Genomic DNA, 9,640 nt, shown 5'->3' on the forward strand with positions numbered 1-9,640 from the left:
GTTCCCAGAGTTTTCTTAGAAGGGATAATCTAGAAAGAATATCATGCACACATCTTTGCAGGTATTGGCTCCTTCGGGGAAATCATACATGACTTTTCTATCTTCATTCTAGAAGGCATCTTTTCTTTGCAGTTGTCACGCTGCCTTTCTTTCACTGAACCACTGAAATCCCACCTGCATCACAAGTGTTTCCACCATGGAATAGAACTACTTTTGAAATTTTCCTTTATCTCCTTCTCCATTGCCACCTTCAGGACCCCATGTATGCCCCTCCCCAACTCTAGGGACAGTAATGTGTGCAGAGAGTAGCAATTCTGTCCTGTGTGGGGACAGCCACAGAGATGCAGGCCTGATGGGCAGACAAAGGCTTGGTGCGTCCTTTTAAACCAGCTTCTCACATTACTTTAGTGCACTTTGGGTGGTAAATTTGAAAGTCAGCTCAATCTGTGTTGGAAGGAGACGTATGCAAAAGCATCAGACAGATCAGCTCTGTGCTTTGTGACCACCTAGAGGGGTGGGATAGGGAAGGTGGGAGGGACAGAGACGCAAGAGGGAAGAGATATGGGAACATATGTATAACTGATTCACTTTGTTATAAAGCAGAAACTAACACACCATTGTAAAGCAATTATACTCCAATAAAGATGTTAAAAAAAAAAATAAGTGTACCTGTGGGATAGTGAATAAATAAGCTTGGTTGAGAAAAAAAAAAAAAAGCATCAGACATTCTCATATTAACCTCTCATTGATTCAGGATTTTTTGGTCCAATTCCTACTGAATTTGCTTTATTTCTCAACACAAAGCTATAAAGATAATAATAAGTTTTCTAAAACTCCTGGTAAAAGAGTGAAATCGACATGTCAAACTGGGCTTATGCCCTCCGGCTGCCTTCTCAGGCTCCTGTCTCCACTGATAGGACTTGAAATCTTCTCACCACCAGGCATGATGGCAGGTCCCTTTTTGCTCCTCAATGGAGTAGTGGATAGGAATTCTGGTTCTGGATTAGAAACACCTGGGTTTTCGGCTTCGAATCACAGCAGCATCACTTAGTGGCTGGATAAGTGAAAGTCACTTTACCTTTCTGGGCCTCACTGCTTACCAGCAGGTTGAATTAGACATTCTCCAAGATCCTTTCTCCCTCTAATATCTCTGGCATCCTTAAACATGTTTCTAAGAAACTTATGATTTGGGACTAGCAATTTCCTAATCATCAGTACAGACCTGACCGCTGCAGCCCTCTCCTTGGACATACTTCCTGCCTAAGCTACAGGATGGCTGGCCCAGCTCCCAGGGCAACAGTGAAGACCAAAGAAGCCCCAAGCCTGCCATTCATGCCTGCTCTAGAGAGCTCCTCTCCTTCCTCCTCCCTGTCACTTCCTTCACAGCTATGACCATCAGCTGATTGGTGTTGCTAAAAAAAAAAGAAAGAAAAAAAGGAAGTGGTGGACTTCCCCTTCAAGTAAATGCAGCAGCTATAAATGCAGAGAAAGAAAAGAAACAGCATTGAAAACAATAACGTAGAATATAAATCCATAACCACGCTGGGGAGCAAAGGAGGCATATTACTAGTGGGCTGGAAACTACTGCTATCGTTGAAGGAAGCAAAGCAAGATGGGCTCAAACTGAAGAGGGAAACCACAGACTAAGTGTAGGCAGCTGGAGATGGCTGCGAAGAACCAAGCGTGTGGTGCCTTGGAAATGACAAAGCCTGGGTGGGATGGGGTGAGGGAGAAGCAGAGAGGGAAGCAGGCAGGCAGCCAAGCCCTCTCCAACTTCTCAGCTGCTGGCACTCCTAAGGGCAACAGGAGTCCCTCTGTAGGAAAGACGTGCGTTTGGAGAGGCAGGGTATGGCCACATCCATGAAGAACAGAGAGCACCTGCACCCCCCCGCACTGGTTACTGGCTCATCCCGCCCTGCTCACATCTCACCTTCCTCACATCTCATAGGGGACAGGTTACAAGAGGGCCATGCAACACACACAGCATTAAAAGACTAACTCCTAGGGCACCTCAAAAACAAGACGAGCATACATCCTAGAAGTACCAAGCACATCAGAAAAGCTAACCGCACAAAGGAAGGCACCCAATGGGCAAACAGATGAGTAGGTGTACAAAGGAAGGCACCCAATGGGCAAACAGATGAGTAGGTGCCAAAGAAGACAGAGGTCATGGAGCAAGAAGAGAACATCTACGCTGGAACCAGTAATAAAAACAAATATTAGGCAAGAGCCTAATGTATCACTTAAAAAATAAACAATTAACTACCTTCTGTGCTTGCTTGCCCACCTGCTTGCTAAAATATAAATGACTCAATAGATGGCCTGAATAACAGGATGGACAGGGCTGAAGATCTTTCTTGAGAAAGTGATTAACCTGTCAGTTCCATGAAATGCAATGAAAAGGGTAAAACAGAGGGAAAGAATGAAAGAAAAAGTGCATTCCCTGCAGCTTTGTTTACAGTATCAAAAATTAGAAAAAAATCCTAAATGTCTATTAATAAACAATCATATTTTTCACCCTGGAATAAAACACGATGATCACTGATAGGAAGGGCTCCCCCAACCCTGCTGATTCAAAAAAGAAAGTTGCAGGATGATATTGGTATTAAGAAGGCACACACACACACCACCAACACTACATCTTCTAAAAATACACACATATATACACATGCATGAATGCACAGGATGAAAGATTAGAAGAATATGCACCAAGTTGCCCTCCCCCAGTGGGGATGGGCTGGGGCTGAGGGTGGTGGTTAAGGAGGGTTTCAATGTCGCCTGTTATATCTGAATTCTTCACCAATGGATATGTACTTAGACATCAGTTATGCAATTTAACACTTTTCAAAAAGAAAATGATAGAAAGTTCTCCCATCTTGGAGGTCAGAGAAACTAACTTCAGAGACAGTACTTACTCATCTGTGACCGATTTGGGACTGCTCTTATTAGCCTCCAGCCAAGACTACAGGGGCAGACTCCCAGAGCCACCCACCTGGGAGAGACTGTGACAGTTATGCCAGTTCTAACCACAGGCCAGGTATGGGCACTGCATGCGTGATCTCCACCGTACATCACAGTGAAATCCCCTGTAATGCTTCCATCTACAAAAACTAAAAACAGTAGCTTGAAAACACAGTGGGATTTGAACCCAGTGGGACCTCAGCCCCCCTACTCTCAACCACTGTTGATAAAAATATTCAGTGACTGTGACTTTGAAGCATTAGGGCAATCAAGTGATTCAAATACTCCTAGCATTTTGGGACTTCCCTGGTGGCACAGCGGTTAAGAATCCACCTGCCAAGGCAGGGACCACGCGTTCGAGCCCTGGTCCGGGAAGATCCCACATGCCGCGGAGCAACTAAGCCCGCGAGCCACAACTACTGAGCCCACGTGCCACAACTACCGAGGCCCACGCACCTGGAACCCATGCTCCGTAACAAGAGAAGCCACCGCAATGAGAAGCCCGCACACGCAACAAAGGGTAGCCCCCCCTCGCTGCAACTAGAGAAAGCCCGCACGCAGCAACGAAGACCCAACACAGCCAAAATATAAATTAATTAATTTAAAAAAATACTCTTAGTATTTAAGAGGCATTCTGCCTCCACCTAAGCAAAGCCTGAGGATCTTGTGAAGGGGCAGCAAGTTACCCAGTGTTTCCCAAAGTGGACTTCGGAAGTCCTGGTCCCCACAGTGCTCCAAGAACCAATGCATCCTATGACTACAGGGGTGTAAGAGTTCAGTGACATATGTCCTGACCATGCACAACACCTGCACAACGGCTCTGAACAAGCCCATGACAGTTACCCTGCTTACTCAACTTTATTCTGTCTCTCATTTCACTCACTTGAACAAGGAAAGCTTCCTCGGGAATACCATTTAAAATTGCACAGCACCCACTTCAGAAATCCAGGGAATCGAGGCTGGCCATCTGATTAAAGCCCTGTGGATTCCCCAGTCCCAGGAAAATACATATTCCCATCAATCAGATAATAAACCATCAGGGTCAGAGCAAATACAGAGGTGACACTGAAACTGATTTAAAACGCAGCTGCTAACCGTTAAATTGGAGCTAAAAGTAATCTTTCACAAAGCATGATTCAGAATATGGCCTGACGGGAGAAATTATAAAAGTTCCAAAAGCTACAAAAAGTAATAAGTTATATAAATAAGCAAATAACCATAGAAATCAAAAGTTTGGGGAAAATGTTTTCAACAATTATGACAATGGATTTACAATGGATTTGAAAGCTACATGAATGTTGATAAGAGTTATGTTAAGACTCCAAAAAGTATACAGGGCAGCAACTTGCAGGAAATATATTTAGCTAACCAACTCCCCAAAATATGCTTCAGTTATTAATATGTGTGTAGCAAGACCGAAAAGAAACCATCAGACTGGCATAAGGAGGCAGAGGGTTCCAGAAAAAGAGAGAAATGGAACTGATAGGTTGCTTGGTATATTTGACTCAGTGGGAAACTGAGTCAAGTGGGGGGGTGTTTAGCTTTGTGTCAGAGAGTTGGGGAGAGAATTGTAACAGGCACAGGACCAACTGAGAAAACACAAAAATGAAACAAGAGTTTACACCAGGAAAAACAACATGGAGTAGATGAAAGAAAATGGAACTATATTATATACTGTGCTCTAGCAGTAAATATAACCTCAACAAGGTAAACAAACACCAAATAACATCTTAATCCTAAATTATAGAAAGATTATCCTGGGTAATAAGAGTCTAGGACTGCCATGTACTTATTTCTCAGAGTAGAAAGTCAGGAGACATTGTCTAAAACTGATACATTAAAAAAAAAAAAAAAAAAAAAGCAAGTGAACATCAGGAAGTAAGAAGGAAAATTCTAGAAGAAATAGCTAAAAAGATTAAAAGATTGCTTTTGGGGAGCAGTACTAGAGCATTGGAAGGTATTGTTATAAATTGAAATTAAATAAAAAGAAAGATTAACTCTGGTCGAACCAAAAGATTTCCATGACAACTGAACGGAAACGGATAGATTTAATAACTTGTTGGACTGACCAAGACAGCATGAAGATTTAGCAATTAAGACAAAGAGATGGAGTGGGAATGTAGGAGGTTAATTGTTGGACATTCAAATGCTCTTTGTAGCCATTCTGAGTATAACTAAACAAACCAATATTTAAATTGTGACTTTTCCTAACACTTGGCCCTTGGCCCTCTTCCTTCCTTCCACACTCCCCCCCATTGACTGTATCCAGGCCTGAGCCTCACTGACTCTGACATCAGCCCTACACTCTCCTGTCAATCCTGCTGCCTGCCCAGCCTCTGCTCAGATCAAAGATGTGACACTTAGCATGCCAATCTGGAAGCGCAGTGTCCTCCCACATCTGTACTCCCCTCCAGGGCTCCAGCACAGCACTGAGGGGTACTGCCTTCTCCAGTTTCAGGAGCCAGAACTCCAGGGTCAGAGCCAGGTACCCCCAGGACAGAGGATGCTGCTTACCAGATACTGTCCATCATAAAAGCTTTCAGTACATCCCCTTTAGTAATGGAGGTGTTAACAATATTCTAAATCATCCTCACCTTCCTCTTCCCATCATCAGCCTCTGGCAGCCACCAAAACAAATACACAGTTTCCCAGAAATAAAAGAATCAAGAGAGAGTCATTTTTGATTTGTTAAACCTACTGTAATAGAAACTAAATATTCTTCCTTCTACTGGTATTTTTGGCAGTGGCTAAATTTGACTATACTTAAGATTCCAATTCACCCACCTTTCAGGATTCATAGGGCAAAACTTACATAATTATTAAAGGCAAAAAAAAATTCAAACCGACGCAGGCTAACATTTTGCCAGACAAAATTATAAGCTAGTAGAAAATGTTCCTGCTAATATAAAGTCAAAATGAATGAATAAACTTTTCCTTTAAAATCCAATCAGCCAAGTTTTTTTAATCTTCCTACAATTCCTCAGTTTAAAAAAACTCTCTTTTTCTGAGTGGAAGAAAAAGAAAACCCAACTTGTTCAATTCCAAGGTAGAAGAGTAAGATGGTAAGATATAATTAAGTCAGGCAATTTAATTCCAATCTCTCTTTAAGACTCTGCCTTTTGATTTCAATTGCTGTAAAAGGAAAGCAATGTTCAGTGTGCAGACATTTTTTAAAAATTCTTACCCAAAGACCTAAGTTCCTAATTTTCTCTCCACTCATTTGCAGCTAAATCAATCCAGAAGTGGAAGAAAGTGTTGGGGGGCAGGGTGGTGGTGAGTTAGGGGATCGTTGGAAAAAAAATCTATTTGGTGAAAAGCTGAGAAAGCAAAAATTAGCTCAGATTGTACAAAGTACCCGGCCATTCCTTAGGTACAGATAACAGACAGAGATAGAACGAGCTGCAAAGTGAACAGGAAACAGTATTTCTTCCAAGGCCATGCTGTAGCTGTGAAGGGTGGTAATAGCCCTCCTTTAAGTAACTACGGCCTTCTTTCTCTAGAATCAGGCTGTCAGAAACTTTGCTGTTGGAAAGTCTCTCAGTAAGGATGAAACATCCTATTCTCACTTGGAGGATCTGTATTTTGATTGGTATCACTGAAAATTCAGGGAAGTCTTGCTATTTCAGGCTTCCTGGAAAGGGGGGAATTACCCATCTAATTACTGGAAAGTGTGAGTTGTTGGGCAGTAGAAATGTAATTTGCTTTCAAAAGCAAACAGTAGCTTGACAGAATCTAATACAGAATCAGTCCCATAGCCCTAACTCCAAAAACTGCTGAAAAACAAGGTTTTTTGGTGAGTTTTATAGGAAACCTCATTTAGTGACATTGACACACAGCTATTTGTAGCCTCTCTTTATTCCACTTAGTGAGACTTTTCACACTGTTTGTGCAGAAATATTAACGTGTGGGATTATAGGATGCTGCCCAGGCTGTGTTGGAGTGGTGTGTAACATATGGCATCAGTATGTATGCAGACCTTTCTAAATTCTGAGAAATGTCTTTCTCAAGGCTGAAATTCAGATTCTAAATTTGAATTCTAAATTCTCAAAAATCCTGAATTCCAAAACATATCTTGGCACAAGGGTTTTGGATAATGATTATGGATATGCTATGTGCTAAGTGATGTCCTACTAAGAAGTCTTTGGTTTAATAACAGAGAAATCAGACCTGCACTTAGAATACTAAATATGAACCTAAAGAAGGCTAAGGTAAGTTATTTCTGAAATGCAACTCCAGCGATAAAATGATCTTTCTGACAATTTCATCCCTCAGGAAAGGTAAAGAGCTAAAATATACACCTCACTTTTATCCTTGGCTTAAAACATTAAAAACATTCTGGTTATTAAGATGATTTACAAAATCCTACATATTGAAGCACTCCAAATACAAAGAAAATAAATGTTTCTATTTTACTGCAAAATTTCCCTAAACAGATCAAAAGTTCGATGTAGACAGAACAAAATAATTTGATAAAATATTTTTAGTAGACAAGATTTCTCACTTAAAATACCTAATACTTTACAAGTATTTAAACCTTCTACCTCAAAGACAAACATATCCATGCACTGTTTGGCCTTTTTTTTTTTTTTTTTTTTTTTGCAGGGAGAGGGAGGCGTGGTATGCACATCAGTGAATTAAATTGCATTTAAGTAAAATGCCACCTGTGTAATAGCAATGAATTTGTTCTTACTAAAACAAAGAAAACAAATACTAGAATCTATTCCATTTCTTTCAGGAATTCTCCATCATCCCATGATTTTTCTTTTTTAACGTGAAGATTCAGATGAGACAATTTGTATCTCCAAGTCTTTTAACTACATCTCCAAGTCTTTTAATTACACACTGAAATGCCTCCAGGGTTTAAGAAAATGAACAACTCCAGTCAACTGTTTTACTTGGGTTAAACGGGAATCTTTGGCAAGTCAGGCAAACTCATTAAAATAACCTGCAATCCTGTTTCCAAAGGCCACCTGGCAGGATGGCATGGGCCTTTTGATCACCAGTCGGGAACGTCTTGGGTTAATGACTGGGAAGACGCTGCACCGTGAATGAGATTCTCTTTCCCAAGCAACTGCACCTCAAACAGCCAAAAGATTGAAACTCTAACTTCTCCAGTGATTGTCTTGCTAGTTCTTGATATTCAAACAAACCAAAAAAAAAAAAAAAAAAAAATCGCCTTTGTATCGTTATTTAGGTGGTTTTAAGGTTTTGAAGCCATACGGCCAAAAATATCTTTAACTCAAATTCACATTTTACTACACAAAACTTCCCTGCTCTTCCAAGTCATTTACTGGCTGATGAAGTTATTTTACCATGAAAATGTGAAAAAAAAAAGGCAATCATGCTACATTTTCGTAGTGGTTCAGAAAGTTTCATGTTTTTATGCAACTGCTCTTTCTTTCTGTAGTAAAAGTATGAATAAAACCTTTGCAGGCAGATGAACATCCCTACATTGAGTCACTTCGATAAATACAGTGGAATTTTCCAGTGGATTCTGTAAATGGCCAAACGAAAATGTGTCCTTTCCGAGACCCGACACGGAGTTTCTTGTGCCTGCGGACTCCAGCTAGTCTCCCAGGACCCAGCCGCTTCCGCACTTCCTGCGCTCGCGGCAGCACCTGAAGTTTTGCCGTCTCGGCACAGGCCCCCACCCACGGGCCCGGCTCCCCGTACAAAAGCTGTACCCCAAGAGGCACTAACTAGTTTTAGGAGAAAAGCTGGCACAACTGACTAGTTTTCAATCGAAAAATTTTATCAAATGTTCCCTCCGATTTTCAGAGCAGGAAGGCCCTGAGCGTACCCGTCTGGGTTTGCATAGGCGCACAGACCTTGTGCTGGCCAAGGAGGAAGGGCTGCATCCTCCCCTCTCTCGGCGCCTTCTCCCCTTCCACGCCGCCTTCCCAAGCCTATAGGAGCGTCCCGACGGCCCCAGCGGAGAGAGCGCGCGGCCACACCTACCTGTGTCAGGTGAGGCTAGGGCGGGGCGCGGGTCTCCGGGGACCGGACTGGCGCGATCGAGGGGGCAGCTCTGGGCGCAGCGCCGAGCAGCCCCCTCCTCCTCGCTGCTCCCGCCGCCGGAGTCACCTCAGTCGCCCAGTGCACGGCGCTTCCTCATTTTGGGCAACTTCCTTAACGCTCCCGGGCAGGCCCCGCACTTCCTCCCGGCCGCCGCGCTCCACCGCCCCGGGACCGCCCCGCCGCCCTTGCGCCGCGAGCGCCCAGTGTGCCGCATGCGCCCCCAGCGCCCAGGGCAGGGCAGCGGCGGCCGGAGCGCTCGGGAACCCAGCCCGCGGGGTTGGCCTACGAGGCGGGAGGCCGGAGGGGAGAAGAAAGAGGAGCCGGGTGGGCGCTCCTTGCCAATTCCCGGGCGCAAAAGGCCCGGACAAGGGGGCTTCATACCAAAAAAGGGCGCGCGGCCAACAACAGGAGCCTCTTGCCACCTGGCCTGCCTGCTGCCTCATCCTTCCAAGGACCGACAGGCACTCAGGGGCACGCTCATTTGCGGTGCAATTGTTTGGGAAGAGAATCTTGTTCACTGTGCGGGTATTCCCAGTCACCAACCCAAGACGCTTCTGCTGACTGGTGATCAGAAGGCCTCTGTCATCCCGCCAGGTGGCTTCTGCCTTAGGTGAACATCAGATTTTAGAGCGCACCTTTGGGTGAGACCAGCCTGTCCAAC

At 43.7% G+C, this 9,640-nt stretch overlaps 1 protein-coding gene across 3 annotated transcripts in view; it reads right to left on the bottom strand.

Moving 5' to 3' along the window:
• SYK (spleen associated tyrosine kinase) overlaps nucleotides 1-9,055 on the bottom strand; it is an 89,934-nt gene extending 80,879 nt beyond the window's left edge. For 2 of the 3 annotated variants that reach the window (XM_061200639.1, XM_061200637.1), the window contains exon 1: nucleotides 8,920-9,055. The gene's annotated coding sequence lies outside the window, so the exon portion shown is untranslated. Of the gene's footprint in view, nucleotides 1-8,761; nucleotides 8,881-8,919 lie in introns of those variants that run through there. The other variant, XM_061200640.1, reaches the window with a different exon arrangement.
• Nucleotides 9,056-9,640: the final 585 nt, after the last annotated feature.

Source organism: Eubalaena glacialis, chromosome 9, assembly GCF_028564815.1.
Source record: "Eubalaena glacialis isolate mEubGla1 chromosome 9, mEubGla1.1.hap2.+ XY, whole genome shotgun sequence".
Classification (NCBI taxonomy): domain Eukaryota; kingdom Metazoa; phylum Chordata; class Mammalia; order Artiodactyla; family Balaenidae; genus Eubalaena; species Eubalaena glacialis.